A 16,650-nucleotide genomic window follows, 5' to 3' on the forward strand; every position below is an offset into this window, starting at 1 on the left:
ATATATATATTATATATATATATATATATGGGGTATATATATTATATATATATATATGGTCACACCAAAACTAGCAGCAAAAAAAACCCAACCCAACAATTTATTGTATATTGCATTTCTCGCTCTCTTTCTTTATCTCTTGTAATTATAAGCAACTCAGTTAAATTCCACTCGTGAGGACCTAATTAGGTGATAATCATGACTGATAGGTGGATGTAGCTTTTTTCTAGCAAATTAAGAGAAATTACTGTCATGAGAACATTGATGATGTTCACGCTTATCCATTTGACAGGAGCTATCAGTCGGTACAAATCATAGTTCCTCCTCAAGGGTGGTGATTGTGGAGTTTAATGAGGTGCTCCCCTGAATGGCCTTGGACATCTGTTGCTCCTGTCCTCCCAGTCAAGACTCCCCTACCAGCAGTGTTATCCTTTCTGCAGTGCTGAGGGCAGGGAAGGGAACAGTTTGCTGTGGGATGGTTTCTATTCACAGGAGGATGGCTCCAGAGCCTCTGGATCCCCATCCTACTGCCAAGTCCTGTTTCCCAAATTGAAAGATGATACTTGATGATAGAGCCAGGGAGGGACCTTGGGGGTTCTCCTTGGCTTTACACTTGGAAAGAGTGTGCCAAATTTGAGGATGCCTGATTATAGCCCTGCGTCACTTCTGCATCTAGCCATCTGGACTTTAATTTACAAATTTTAGCCAACCCACCCTTGATAACTTGTTGAAAGAATTGTGCAAGGCTATGATGCCGTATTAATTTCTGAGCTGCATAACCAGTACATGCAATGTAAGGTATGGCTTTTTTCCTTTCAAAGAAACAGCTAGACATTTCCATAGCCTGCGCTCCAAATGTTATTGCTATTGATATTTTAAGTCGATTTTTTGTTATTCATTTAATTGTGTACCTACAGTAAGACATATGAATAGCGATCTCAGTTAACACAGGCGCATCGCACAGGGTGAAGCAATCCACACATAGGAGGGGGGCGGCCGCTAACCCGGGACCTCTCGCACTAAAGCATAGCGCCAATATCGCTGTACCAAGGAGCGTATATCAGGCTTATGTCTCTATGTGTGATTACATCACCTACCAGCCCTGCTGCTGTCTTCCCCTGGGCACGCTACAATACATATATACTTATAAAACAACAATTTTAAGTAATTTTAAGATTTGTAAATAATAATAAACACTGTATTATAAACCTCTCAGATTTAGTCAGTTAATCAGGTCTGAGTAGTGCAGGAATTTCACCACTGGTAGATTCCCTTTAAACGCTAACAGTACTTTAGAATCTTGAAGCTCACTTTAAAACAACACAATACATTTCAAGCAGCCTCATGATCCAGTCTGAAATACAACCTAAAAACACAGTTTAAAAAAGTCTTCATACACAAAAGCATGTATAATTGCATTAATATGTGCGTATATCTGTCTTCTTTATCATTTATTGAAATCGGTATCCTTTATCTGGTAACTAATTCTACCTTTATTTGCCTTGTAAGCAAGGGGCTACAGTCAGAAGATATTTAGTGTGAATAAGTGTAAAACACTGCCTCTAACAGGATTAACCCATTTGTTACAGTATGGACAGTACAAAAGCAAAGCAACATGCTACATGTTACAAAAACAGGTATACTGTCCATTTAACTGCTAAAATAAACCACAAGCCATGCATTAAAATAGAAACTGAAAAGGTTCCATGATTAGCAGCAGTCACATATTATTTAATAGAACTATCAAGAAGCTGATGCATGTAGATGCATGATTTCAGAGATCTGAATTATGTTTCTATTTACAGAACTCCTTTTATCAGAATTGGACTGTTGCAGTTGGCCTTAATACCAAAGTGATTTTGTTTTTTTGTGTGTGTGTTTGTTTGTTTGTTTACTTGCTTTTTTGTTCTTTGAGATGTAGAGATAAAAACAATGACTCAGGCAGAGACTGTAAGTTATTGAAGTCTGACTGTACTGAAAACAATGACTCGGGCAGAGACTGTAAGTTATTGAAGTCTGACTGTACTGAAAACAATGACTCGGGCAGAGACAGTAAGTCTGACTGTACTATAGGTCAGCACTAAATCCTCTGTGTACATGTCGTTGTACACTGCTTATAAACAGAACTATATTGCTCTCAAATATATAATCAGATATATAACCCCAGAGCCATGCTCTACACTTTATCAGCTGACACAAAACAAGTAAAGAATAACTTGTGGATCAAACCAAGGCAAGCTATTAATTTGTCAAACACTTCATGTGACACAGTTATTGCCACCAGAAGCCAATGGGCCTCGGTGAAGGGAATACAAAACAAGCTCCCATAAATACCCCCATTTAAAACTGCAGTTGCACTGGTACCATAATTTCTCTGTAACAATGAAATCCATGCAGACTGGGGGTCGACATCAGCTGCTGTTGAAAATGAACTGAACCTCTAAATCAGCAGCTTAATCCTTTCCACAGAACTGTATAGATCACCTGTAATTTTTAACTCACTATTTTGTTTGGTTTTTATTAAGAAATGAATACTGGAAACTCAGCTGCCGATTTCAGCACTGCCTGAGCCACCTTGCTCGTTATTGCTTAGGATGCATATTATAAAGCTAGAAGTGGAGCCCATTTAAACCGCTGAGTATAAGGGCTGCTGACAGATTCCTTTTTAAATATGTAACTAGGGCAAGAGATCCTTCGTAGTTACCCTAGCTAGAAGTCATTGCGATAAAATGTCAGTAAAGATTCCAGCAATAATAATAATAATAATAATAATAATAATAATAATAATAATAATAATATAATATTATTATTATTATTATTATTATTATTATTATTATATTATTATTATTATTATTATTATATAGTGTCTTTCATAGAGGACCACCATCACAAAGAGCTTTATAAGATACGAGACGAGGCTGTGTGAACCATGCATCAGCTGCAGAGTCATTAACGGATCACTTTCCTAGTTCGCTGTTTCTAAGGAGATTCAGAGCTGTTTAAACCCACATGTTAAATTCTGCAGACATCTGAAACTTTGAAGGCTATATATTCCATTATCTCCCGGATTACATTTGAAATAATTAGAATAATTAGAATTTGTGTTATAGCATGTGTTCAAATGTCCTTATGTTTAAGGTGTTCACTCTGTCCAAACAGAGTAGGAATGGCATATTTATGATTCAAATTATAATTACATATTTGATATTTGTATTGATTTTAATAAGTGTTATTAAATATTAAAGCTTGTTGCTCATAGTAATTTGCATTAGTGTTCCCCATGGTTTATTCTGAACCTGTACCAGGATGAAGCATTCTACATCCGCTAGAAAGGGTAAGTGTATGACTGCTCTGTACCACACATTAGATAGAGGGAGAGATCCACATTAGAGTATGTTTATACCAGGGATATCAGTAATTACAAGACCATTAAAATAGCTAACATACAGTAGAACTTTCAAAGTCTTTTGAAAATGAGTTAAGGGAGACTCATTATCTCATTTGCGACATGATTAATATGCTACCTTCTTATTTTACAGATAATATACCTTTACCTAATGGGTATTCTATTTTAAAGATTGATTAATTAAGACAGGACTTGAAAAATGTGTCATAGAGATTATGATGAATGATGTTATAAAAAAAAAATAATAATTTGTAGAAAAATTCTCTAAGACAGATAAATAGTAATCTATAACCCACCCAAACCCCCCTCAAAAAATAAAACAAACTACAACGACAAAAACACCTTTAGAAACCTATACGCTTCTTTTTGTTTTTTAATAGAGGACTGACATAATCACTTATGTATTACTTGTACTCAGGGAAAATGACCATACTTGTCACAGGCCAATCAGAGAGCCTATTTCGCCTGATGTGAAGAGGTCCATATAAGGGCTATAAACTTGATTCTATGGTACTGCTTATTTGAATATTTTTGCTTCATTGCTGTGCAGAGGGGAGTATTCTGTTCAGAGTAGGACAGTAGGGTACCCTAGAGTGTGTGCTACCAGCATTTAAACTCACTGTTGGATTACCGTAGATTAGATCAGTCTCGCTCTTAAAAGCACAAAAGGGAACTTTAACCAAAGAAGTTGATCACATGTCTCCTATAAAAACAATTTTTACACACAAAAAAAGAAAATGTACTTTGAAGTTACTTACTTTAAGATCTTAATTTGTTGACTTTCAGACAACGTATTGCATTAAAAAATATGAACAAGAATGTATTATTAGTGTAGAACTCTGGATTAATAAAGACAATCCCGTGTATCAGTTTAAAAGCTTGGAAGTGGTAAGCAGAAGAATATCACAGTCCTCTTGAGGATCTGGTGTTGCATAATGGCTCTTATACAAGTGGATGGCATCATTAACATTTGTGAAAGGTGTCGAGCCTGCATATATTTTTAATAGAGCATAACAATAAATAATTATGTTATTAAAAAGAACAAATAAATGCATTAGAACTGAAATTGATGTATCTGACTTTTTAGTAGCAAGTCGATTGTATTTAATGTTTATAATTATATAATTGTAAGGAAGAAGGTAATAACCTAGACTGGTTAATTTGTTAGGTAACACTTTACATTAAGTGTCTCTAATTACTCTGTATTTACATTGTAGTTACTTAGTAAATATAAGTGTACTTACACATGACTGAAATGCTATTATGCATAGTTACAATGTACTTAATGTGTAAATCGTTGAACATGACATAACCCTAACCCTATACCTAACTCTAAATCTAACCCTAACCCGCCTCACCCTAACTCTACACCTAACCTTTTTTCTGATACAATTGTGTACTTGCATATATTGTGCAAAAAGATGTACACGTTAAGTACATTGTAACTATGCATAATAACATTGTAATTGTGTGTAAGTGACTATTATGTAAATACACAGTGTTTAGAGACACAATGTAAAGTGTTAGCATTTATTGTGGAAACCCATTCTGAAATACAGTGCACTATGAGGCTAATGTAAAGCAGAAGGTCTGGCATATTTATATTGAGGGAATTAATGAACAAGTGATGTTTAAGGCAGCATTTCTTTTTTCTTGACCAACTTCAGGGTGTAGTATGGCCAATATTATTCCAAACCAAGCCTGGTCTGTTCAAAAGGCCAATTTTCCAGCATGCCTTTGTGAAATAACTGTTTGTGATCTCTTACACTGAGTACACATATAGCTTATAAAAATATATAAAATACTGTTTATATTCTTACTTTTTGTTAAGTCATCCCTCTTAAAGAAATAATGACCACATTTGCGGCTACATTTTTAAAAAGCTGCCATCACCACAGTGTCAAAGACTCATATCCCAATGCCATTTGGTTAGTGACTCCTTATATTGAGGGTTCTGTGGCAGTCATTCTGAGGTCAAGTGATGTTTTATCTCTGTGTGGTATAGAGATAGTACACTTTGAGTTGCTGTCCTAACATATACACATGGAAAGCTACGTCTTCAATTCCAGTCAAGTGTAAGGCAATGTAATCCTTTATTGGTAAAGCAGTGTCATTTAGAACTATGTCAGTGATGCTTTGGCTTTAGGTGTCAACTCTCTACTCTCATACATATACTTAGTTGGACTCTGATGATAAGAAAAGTAATCCCCTTAAACTGACCCCAGAGATATTAATTAGGAAAAGGTCATTTCTAAACCATGTTACTGCTGTGTAATAAAGAATGAGGTCTAGTGGAATTGAGCCAGACACATAACTTTGTTCTGACTCTGAAAAGAATCAAATGGGCTTTTAAACTTCTTTTAACACTAGAACGACCATGTTTATAGTATACCAACAACAACAAACAAGGACAAGAATTGAATATAAGTCGTAGTTTTATTCAGGAATGTTATATAAAGCATCAACACAACCAAAACATTGTAAATAAAAGGACATTTGAAGAGAAATTTGTTTATATAAAGACATCTTACATAATGTGTATCCTCAAAATAATGTAAACAATAAAATAAACAAATATTTGAAATTAAGTGTGTGTATATATAGGTATATCATGTACATACACAACTGTACAACTGGAATGATGTAAATAAGTATCAAAACATGTTTAAATAAATGGGTTTATATTGCCTACATAACAAAGCCCATATACTCAGCCGAAGCTATGTGTTTAAACACAGACACACTATAATCAAAATAAACACTAAATAAACATGTGAACAGAATGGGCTTCATTTACAATCGTTTACAAAGTTTAAGTGCTGCTCAAATCACAGATCCTGTGCTTTTCAACATATGCAGTGCATATTGGCACAGCTATCAACAGTAACCCAGGCTTCTGCACCAAATGCTCCATGGGCATATACTAGTACGAGTTTCAATTCCTCCAAGGGCATTGACCAGGGATCATCTTGGTGTCACTGCGGCTGGAAGATTCATGCTTCAGAGCCACATTCATCATTATCCATCTTTGCTGATTCAGAATCTTGTTTGCCAAAATTTGAAGTAATTCCAAACACTGCTTTGCTGTCCTGCATCTCTTCAGTGATCCATTTGCAATATGTATTGGGGTAACAATTAATTTCTTAGAAAAATTAGTGACTTATAGTAACCAGTGCAGACAGACAGCCTGGCACCGTGAGCTGCCAAGACTGATTGATGGGCTATCAGAGGCTCATAGAAACAGCAGAAATGTCAACAAACCGCTCACTTGAGGAATGCATTATCAAACTTCAATTCATGGCTGCACGTCCCAACTGATAAACACAAATAATGCTGCAACATTTAATAGATGTTTTATATGTATTGGTCAATTTGACCACTCTTGGTCAGAATAGGTATGACAATATTTTATCTCGTTAATTTTTGTAGCTACACGATTCTTTCTTTGTCAGGGTAATTAGTATATATATATTTAGGAAGAGTCAGGAAAGCACAGCTCTGTCTCTTAAACACATGCACAGCAATTACAATTAAAATTCCAGAAACAGTCAAAATGGCCACCTTGGTCATTCTAATGTTAAACTATTCCCTAAAACAAACTTGAAAACAATCTTTTTGTTTGAAAAGGCTGAAAAGAGTCCTTTAGTCTATGCTTCTAAAGTTGTTTAATAGAAACTCAAATTGTACAATGTTATCAGAGAATTGCAGAAGAAACACATCTGGGAAAATAAATAATATTTATCCTTGCTGTGTTCTGATTATAAAACTCTGGACACGAGATACATGAATGCTGTCCGTACTTGATTGAGTCCACAGGGAATTTGTATCAGACTTTTGCAGAGCTGGGCTTAGGCATTTCGATAAGACTGACCATCGTTCTTTGCACTTTCGATGCATTGCTGCTCGGAGGCAGAAATGAAATCCTTTGACTCTCTGTGATGCTTTATGGGGCCTATGTTATTCCGATGGCTCAGTATAAGCATGCTGTTTGCTGACTGTAGAATAAAAAAAAGAGGGACTTTTTCAAAATAAATAAATAAAAATAAAAGCTTCTAATTGACATAATTTTACTGCTGATATTGTATAAGCACATTATCTAGGCGTCATTAGCGTCGATACAGGCCAAATAGATTCTTTTCTGATGTATTTTTAATTTTATTTTTTTTACAGCTAATGGAACCCTTAAGAGGAAGGAAGGTAATGTAAAGTGCATGAGTTTCCTATAGTCTCTAAGCATGTTCATTTATCAAAGGGTAAAAATACACCCACCGTGTTCAGTAAGTGGTGTTTAAGTCTAATTTACAAACTGCTCTTAATGTATCAATGTGCTTCAACGGAATGCTTTATCCTGGTAAAACCCTATTTCATTTTACATATGCCTTAGGGTTAAAGCAGGGAAATATTTTCAAAAAACAACATCTTAAATGACAAGCAATGCTACAAAATAATTACCTACACTTCCACACTAGAACATTGATCTTCCATATGTTGTTTCAATTGCTTTTGCAAACACATGGATCTTAAATGTGTGCTCTGGGGCTTGTTTCTTCCCTGGTTGAGGGACATAAATCTTGATGAATGACACTTTGTCAAGGAGATATTTGGCCTTACAGTACAGTGCTGAGAGATGTCTTACTGAGTAAATATATTCATTAATACAAGGTTGAAATACCTGTCTCTGGAATTAATGTGGGATTTTCTATTGCATCTTATTTTGAAATTAGCAGCTGGGTGCTTCATTTCAACCAGATCTTCAAACACACAATGAATTATACAGGTGAATGTGCATTCTTGTTAGGTCCAGACTGCTTACTGGAGTGAGAATTCCGCAGGTAGTGTAGAGGCTACCAATGCCTTTTATAAACCAGGAGGTCTTGTAATTATAGAATTTATGTTACCATAGTGGTCAAGGAGTATGGAAGAGATAAGAGGGACCAGGTGACAAAAGCAGTAATAACCAATGTTCTTTATTAAGCAATAATATAAATAGCACACACACACACACACAGTCAAATAAAAGGCAGCTACCCTATGCAGCCAACATAAAATATATGTGTGTGTGTGTGTGTGTGTGTGTGTGTATATATATATATATATATATATATATATATATATAGATATATATATATATATATATATATATATATATATATATATAGGGATACTATCCATCCCAAGAGGCAGCAGTAACCAGCACAGTGCCCAAGAGAATCACAAACAAGCAAAGTTACCCACCTGGAGATGTGACACACACAAACACAATCAAGAGAAAAGATTGTATCTCACTGTAAAATCAATACAAATAACAAAGCAATATAAAACAAAACTGTAAAGAAACAATTACGTGGAACCCATCCAGCGGGTTCTCAATATTTTGAAGGAGCTGCCCTTTTCTTAATTTTCAGAGAGCAGGGCTTGAGTGTCTGTGTGAAGCGTCTCATCAGTAAGCAGTGGTTTTAGAACAGGTTTCATTCATTGCTGTCATCTCCCCATCATGTTTTTTATTCCTTTCTATTATTGAGTAATAACAGAACAGCTAAACTCCATAGACAATAGGAGATTAGTGTGCAGTTGTTGTATAATTCATAATACTGTTAGGGTCCTCCTGGGGCCCGAGGCCATCACATCAACTTGTATTTGTCAAATCTACATATGTATGGCCTCCAGTAACCTGAGCTTTTGTGTTTTTTTCTCGTCTGTCAAGCAGTTGTTATTTGTCATAAGAAATGTCTATATAGATATGAGAGTCACTAAAGGGGAAAGATCAGTTTAATTGGATACTCATATGCCAAACGGAATTGTTCCTTATAACTTTATTTTTATAGGTCTGTTTGTTCTGTATTGGCACATGTTGTCTATCCTATCCTATTTAATACTCAGATAGTTTTAAAGAGGTATTAGGTATTTTCTTAATGATTTTGCAGCTTTGCAGAAGCCTATCGCTGGGCAATATATATATATATATGAGAAACTTTCAGAACTAATAGATAATGTTAGGCAGAAATCTTAAGAATGACTCTTAAGCCATCAACCTTTTTCCAAGTTGGATTTCACCCACTGTCCTGCCGCAGGGTGCTTGTTTAAAAGTGCATCCAGGCTGGATCAGCTGCAACCAGGGATTGACAGGCTCACAAACAGTATGGAATCCCAAAGTGGGAGGTGTCCTTGGAGTCTGGGGTTTACAGCCTAACTGCCATGTTCCTGGTGGCCTTATTAAATTCCAGTGGGCTGCCAGGAGAAGAGATTTTTGTTCAGCTTTTGTTTTGTGCCCATAGATAGAGTGAGCCAAAACACAGGCTTTAGAATTGTTTATTGCAAATAGACTTGGATAGATTCCTAATTCTGCTACGCTGAACAATGGCTGTACTGGTAATAATGATACATATTTCTAATTTACTTCAGAATTACAATGTATTTTGCTGTTACAAATAGCCGATGTGCCCTTTTGGTGTGTCTCAATTTGTACATGTGCTCAGTGAATGGAAAAAAAATCACTTTGGCACATTTTACTGTTGCACTGTGAACAATTTGATTTGCGCAATTGTTCCCTGGTCACTTCTGACAATTTATCAAAAAAGGAATGAACAATTTAAATGAATTAAAATGTTGGATCATGGAGGTCAGATGACTTTGAGAGACTCATTTGTAGAGGCAGAACTCTAATATACACCCACAATGTCTGTCTTTCTCCATTCTAACCTGTATGTACAGAACCGGTTGTACAGTTGGGATGAGTCCTGATAATGCATTGATTATTTGGGGTTACATGGACACACCCTGTTTATCTGCCTGTATGACAAACTTGCATTTTTTACAGTGGATATCAGTCATAGCGATTAACTTGCTGACAGAGGTGATTCTGAATTTACAGCCCTGGTGGGAGATAAATATCACTGATATGCTTGTATTTAGAGTATGGGAATAATCCAGTTACTAGTTCTCAGGTGCTTTCCATTCAGAGTTAAAGCTCTTTAATATGTTTCTTCCATCAATGCTTTTGAATGTGGTGATTTATATTGTTAGTTTTTTACAAATAAACTAAAGGTGCCCATAGTTTATGTTTGAAAGGGCAGCATTGTATAAAGGGAGGCTGTGGTGTAATTGCATGTGTACCACAGGAATTGCTTACTCTTTTGTTAGCACTTGGTGATCGAATGCTGAATGCTGGGCACAGTATTAAATGGCAGTAACCAAACTCTAGGTCACCCACCACTTTGGGAAATTCCTGCTTATTATGTTCAATTGAGACAGAACTTAGAGTTCACTTTCGGGAATGTCTCTCTCTCTCTCTCTCTCTCTCTCTCTCTCTCTCTCTCTCTCTCTCTCTCTCTCTCTCTCTCTCTCTCTCTCTCTCTCTCTCTCTCTCTCTCTCTCTCTCTCTCTCTCTCTCTCTCTCTCTCTCTCTCTCTCCCTCTCTCTCTCTCTCTCTCTCTCTCCCTCTCTCTCTAGTGGAGGATTGTGGGAAGGGCTTGCAGAGAGGTGCAACGCCGGTGCGGTAGGACCGGGAAATTTAAAACTTTATTTATTTATCTATATATCTATTTATTTATATATTTATTTATTTAGTTTGTTTTATAGTTACTTAGTTATTTTTTTTTTTGTGTGTGTTTGTTTGTTCGTAGGTTAGTGGTGTGTGTGTGTTTGTTTGTTTGTTTGTAGGGTGTTTCGGTGGAGGAGTGCCTGCTGGCAGTAGGAGAGGTGGTGGGGTTTGAGAATATTATATCGGCATCAAGAATGAACAAAGCGCTGGTAGTATTTTTAGTGGAGGTGTCTCTGGTACACAAGCTGGTAGAGGAAGGATTTACAGTAAAAGGTTTCCCCTCTAGTAACCCTGGTAACGAAAGTTATTATTTCTAATGTGCCTCCGTTTTTAAAAAATGAGCAATTAGAAAAGAATTTAGTTCAGTTTGGTAAACTGGTGTCCCCGATTAAGGGATTCCCGCTGGGGTCAAAAATAACAGTGTTAGGCACGTCATGTCGTGTCTTACTAAATGATCCTAATCAAGTCATTAATGTTGCCTGGAATTTTAACGTGGAAGGGATGAATTGTGTAGTTTTTGTCAGTTCAGAGACGATGAGGTGTTTTTACTGTGGAGAACAGGGACACCAGAGGAAAGCCTGCCCGAGAAAGGAGGCTAGAGCGGAGACAGGGCAGGATCAGGGCGATGCTGGTGGGGAGGAAGTCGAGGATGTTGGGGGTGAGTGGGAGGAAGAGTCGGCTCCTGCACCGCAGCCGCAGAGCGAGCCCGTGCTGACCGAGGAGGGGGCGATCCAGAAGGAAACCGGAGCAGAACCACCAACACCACGGCCTCGCACAAAGAGACCCAGCCGCAGTCTGTCACTGACGGGTTCGGAGGATAATACAGCTACTACTGAGAATGGTGAAGAATCATTCAAGGTAGTAGCGAAAAAGAAATGATTTACAACAGAAGTCTTTAGAGCTGCCGGATTGCAGAGCGCAGCCAGTGCAGGACTCCGAACCCGTGCAGACAGGGAGACTGCGGGCTCCAGGCGGGGCGTCAGTCCCTCCCAACGCGGAGGAAGAGAGCACAGCGCAGGGTGATCCGGGCGCGGTGCAAGACTCTCCACTTGCTGAATATCAGCCGCCTGAAATAGTGACGGCTGTGGCAGAGTCTGGTGTCGAGGAGTCGGAGGGAGCTGTGGAGTAACGGATTCTTGGGGGAGAGAGAGAGAGGACAGTGCGGATGAGATGGAGGGGGAGCTCTCTGACTCCTCGCTTATCTCAGACATCCCTGATAGCCAACCCGTCAGTAAGAAAAAGTTATTTATGATAGAAACAAAAGGGAAAAGGGGAGTAGAAATAGAGAGTTTATTCCCTGATCTAAGGTTATTTCTCCACTCCACTCACGTTATAACAAGGAAAGCCACAATAGAAGAATTTGATCAGCCAAAACGTTATAGATTAAAAAAAATTGTTCAGAAAATTAAAAAGGATCTTAACAGTGGTTCAAAATCTCTTGTTTAAAAATGGCTGTGTTTTATGAAACTTCTTTTATTACTTGTTTTAGTCTGTTAGTTTTTTTAGCTATGATGGAAAGGTGCGTTTTTGTTTCTTTTAATCTAAACGGCTGCAGACAGTCTTTTAAGAGGGCGCAGCTAGTCGAGTTTTTAGAGCAGAAGCAGACGGGGGTGGTGTTTCTGCAGGAAACGCACTCGGATCAGGAGAATGAGGAGGCGTGGCGAGCGGAGTGGGAGGGGCTGTGCGTGATGAGTCACGGCGCTAGTACTAGTGCAGGAGTAGCCGTGCTTTTTAAACCCAGCCTGGGGGCAGTTTTACTAGATATGGATGAAATCGAGAAAGGGAGGATTTTAAAAGTAAGAGCTAGGCTGGGCAGTACAGTGTATGTTTTTATTAATATTTATGCCCCCAGTAGAGGGGGGGAACGAATTTTATTTTTTTAAGAAATTAAAGCAAGCTCTTTTAAATATTAATAATAATGGTGTGGTGGTCCTAGGAGGAGATTTTAATTGTACTGTTAATTTTAATATTGATAGAAATAATGATGAACCACACCCTCAGTCCTCCAGAGAGTTGGCTGCATTGTTAGAGTCCAGTGACCTGGTTGACATATGGAGATGCCTGCACCCCAGTTCAAGACAATACACCTGGTCTCAGTATCACACAGACTGTGTATATAGAGCAAGACTAGACCGGTTTTATACTTCTAAAAACGATTTAAATAAATTTATCAAAGCAAGAATCATCCCCAGTAGTCTCTCTGACCACCACTGTCTATTAATTACAGTAATAATTCAATCAGAACCCCACAGAGCATGTTACTGGCATTTCAATGTAAAATTATTACAAGATGTAAAATTTAAGCAACAATTCAAACTTTTTTGGATAATTTGGAAAAAAGAAAAAGCACAATATAAAGATTTAAGACAGTGGTGGGACATTGGCAAAATACAAATTAAATGTTTTTGTCAACAATATACTATAAATGCAACCAGGTCACTGAACACAGCCGTGAGAGAACTGGAGTCCAAAATCCTCCTCCTAGAGGAAAGTTTAAATTCAGAATTTAAAGAACAGACCCTGGAGAACCTAAAAGAGCAGAAAATCGCGCTGGGGAGCTTGCTGAAGGAAAGAGTGAAGGGGGCGATTGTGCGTTCCAGATTCATGGAGTTGAGAGACATGGATGCCCCCACTAGTTTCTTCTTCAACCTGGAAAGGAAGAGAGCGGACAGTAGACAGCTGTGCTGTATCAGGACTCCTGGTGGGAAAGAACTGCACACCCGGGAGGAAATCAGCAGAGAGGCGGTGCGTTTTTACAAGGAACTTTATAATAAAGAACTGTGCAACATAGAGGACACTGAGCGGCTGCTCCAGGGGTTACCCAGCCTCAGTGAGAAGGAGCAGATTCAGCTGGACGCACCGCTGACCCACCAGGAGATGACCGCCGCTGTCAAGCAGCTCTCCAGCGGAAAGGTTCCCGGGATCGATGGACTGCCAGCAGAATTTTATAATAATTTCTGGGATATAATGGGGGAGGATTTGCTCCAGGTTCTGAGAGAGAGCCTCAGCCACAAGGAACTGCCTCTTAGCTGCCGTAGGGCAGTGGTTACACTGCTGCCCAAGAAGGGAGACCTTTGCCAGCTTAAGAATTGGAGACCTGTGTCAATTTTATGTTCTGATTTAAAGATTTTATCCAAAACAATCGCTAATAGATTAAAAAGTGTTATTGGAACTGTAATACATATGGATCAAACATATTGTATACCGGGTCGCTCTATTTTTGATAACTTATTTTTTATTAGAGATTTTTTAACTGTAAGTGATATTTGTGATTTTAATGTAGGAATGGTCTCCCTGGATCAAGAGAAGGCTTTCGACAGAGTCGACCACACCTACCTCTTTCATACACTGGAAGCCTTCGGGTTCGGTCCTGGTTTTATTTCTTATATTCGGCTTTTATATTCCAACATTTTTAGTATTTTAAAGATCAACAATGGGCTGAGTCAGCCCTTCCCAGTGTGCAGGGGTATAAGGCAGGGCTGTGCCCTGTCTGGTATGCTGTATTCACTGGTTATAGAGCCCCTGCTGCACCTGCTGAGGGTCAGGCTAGCTGGATGGACAGTGCCCTCCTCGCCCTCCACACCCTCCTCTGCCACAGTGAAGGTGTCTGCCTACGCAGACGATGTGACTGTGTTTGTGAGTGGGGATGCAGATGTCCAAGCACTGCAGCAGACTCTAAATGAGTTCCAGAGAGCATCTTCTGCCAGAGTAAACTGGGCAAAATGTGACACCTTCCTGTCAGGCAGCTGGGATGAGGGCACCCCTCCTTTCCTGCCTGAGGGGCTGAAATGGAACAGAACAGGTATTAAAGTGTTGGGGGTGCACCTCGGAACAGAAAACTACATGAAAAAGAACTGGGAGGGTTTGTTGGACAGGGTGAGGGGGCGGCTGCAGAGGTGGAAGGGACTGCTGGCTCAACTGTCCTTCAAGGGCCGGGTGCTTGTTATTAATAATCTGGTGGCCTCTAGCTTGTGGCACAAGCTGGTATGCCTGGACCCACCCCAGGGCCTGGTGAAGGAGATCCAGAGAGTGTTGCTGGAGTTCTTTTGGAGCGGGAGACACAGTTTGAGGCCGGCAGTCCTCTACCTCCCTAGTGATGAGGGGGGGCAGGGGCTAGTCAGCATTGCCAGCAGGGTGGCAGCCTTCAGACTGCAGGCGGTTCAGAGACTCCTGTACACTGAGGAGGAGGCTCATTGGAAGAGGCTGGCCTGTTTCCTTCTCAATAGAGTTGGGGGGCTGGGGTTAGGAAAACACCTGTTTTTAATTGAGAACACCAGTTTTAGTAAAGCAGGACTTCCTCCTTTTTATCAAAGTATTTTAAAAGCCTGGCAGCTGGTGAGGGTGGAAAGGGATGTGGAGTCCTTGACAGGGCAGGACCTGTTTGAGGAGCCCCTATTTTTTAATCCACTCTTTCCAGTTAAGTTCCTCCAGTCGATGACGCTCTGTGCCAGTTTTTTAAAAGCAGGTGTAACCAGGATGGTCCACCTGTTAAACCTTGAGCTCTCCTGCTGGCTAACTGCCTCCCAGCTAACTGCACAGCTAGGCTGGCACTCAGAGAGGCTTGCAGAAAGACTGATGGGTGAGTTGAGGGGCTGCCTCTCCCCGCGGCTCAAGGCAGTCCTGAGGGAGGAGTTGTCCAGAGGCACAGAGCAGAGACAGCTTTCCTTATTTCCAGGGATGATCGTGTCACCAGCAGTAGGTGAGGAAGGTGAGGGGGGTGGAGAGAATGGAGGGACTTTGCTTAAATTGCAGAATGTGGAGGAAATTATCTTTCACACAATGAGTGGAAAACATATATACAAATTGTGTGTTAAAGCCACAGAGTATAGTAGGCTAAGGGGTCTGGTAGACTCTAAGTGGCGAGCTTACTTGGCTGTAGAGGAGGGGCACAGGCCGGTGTGGAGGGTGCTGTACAAGCCGCCTCTCGCCAAGAGAGTGGGGGACCTGCAGTGGAAGATTCTACACTGCATTGTGTCCACAGGCAGGCTTCTCCATAGACTGGACCCCAGCATCAGTGAGCAGTGCGCTTTTTGCTCAGCAGAGGAAACTCTCTTTCATGCCTACAGTGAGTGTGAGAGGCTGCGCCCACTTTTTAATTTACTGCAGGGAATCCTGAATAATTTAGGGGTCGTTTTTAGTAAGGAGCTTTTTATTTTGGGGGTTCTATACAGTTTTAAAATGAAAAACAGGTGTGTTCTTATTAATTTTTTAATTGGACAGGCAAAATTGGCTATTTTAAAGACAAGGAAAAATCAACTGTCTGGTTCTGGACTGACCAGTTTAGTGGTTCAGTTCAGGGTGCTCGTGGTCAGCCAGATCAGAGTAGAGTTTGAGTATTTTAAACTGGTCAGTAACCTGGAGGACTTTCAGGAGAGGTGATGTGTGGGAGACGCCTTGTGTGCTGTGAGTGAGGAGGGGGAGCTCCAGTTTTTGTTCTAATTTTATTTAATTTTTTATCTGTTTTCTGTTTATCTATCTTTTATCTGTTTTCAACAAAGAAAAAAATACTGTTTAATATTGATTTTTTAATGATCCTTTTATTTTGTTTAAAATCTGTTTTTAAGGAGAACACAATGTATTTTAGGATTTTTTTTAATTTTGCTCAGGCAGTAGGAATCTTAACTTTTGTTGTGTTTTACCTTTATTTGATTTTTAATGGATTTTATTTGGAATATTTAAATAAAGGATCAAGTCTCTCTCTCTC

At 39.2% G+C, this 16,650-nt stretch overlaps 1 protein-coding gene across 1 annotated transcript in view; it reads left to right on the top strand.

Annotated features, from left to right (window-relative positions):
* Window positions 1-7,586: 7,586 nt before the first annotated feature.
* LOC121320980 (ephrin type-A receptor 6-like) overlaps window positions 7,587-16,650 on the top strand; it is a 40,973-nt gene continuing 31,909 nt past the window's right edge. The window contains exon 1 of the mRNA XM_041259845.1: window positions 7,587-7,603. The gene's annotated coding sequence lies outside the window, so the exon portion shown is untranslated. The remainder of the gene's footprint in view (window positions 7,604-16,650) is intronic.

The sequence above is a fragment of the Polyodon spathula genome, chromosome 9 (genome assembly GCF_017654505.1).
Source record: "Polyodon spathula isolate WHYD16114869_AA chromosome 9, ASM1765450v1, whole genome shotgun sequence".
NCBI lineage: Eukaryota > Metazoa > Chordata > Actinopteri > Acipenseriformes > Polyodontidae > Polyodon > Polyodon spathula.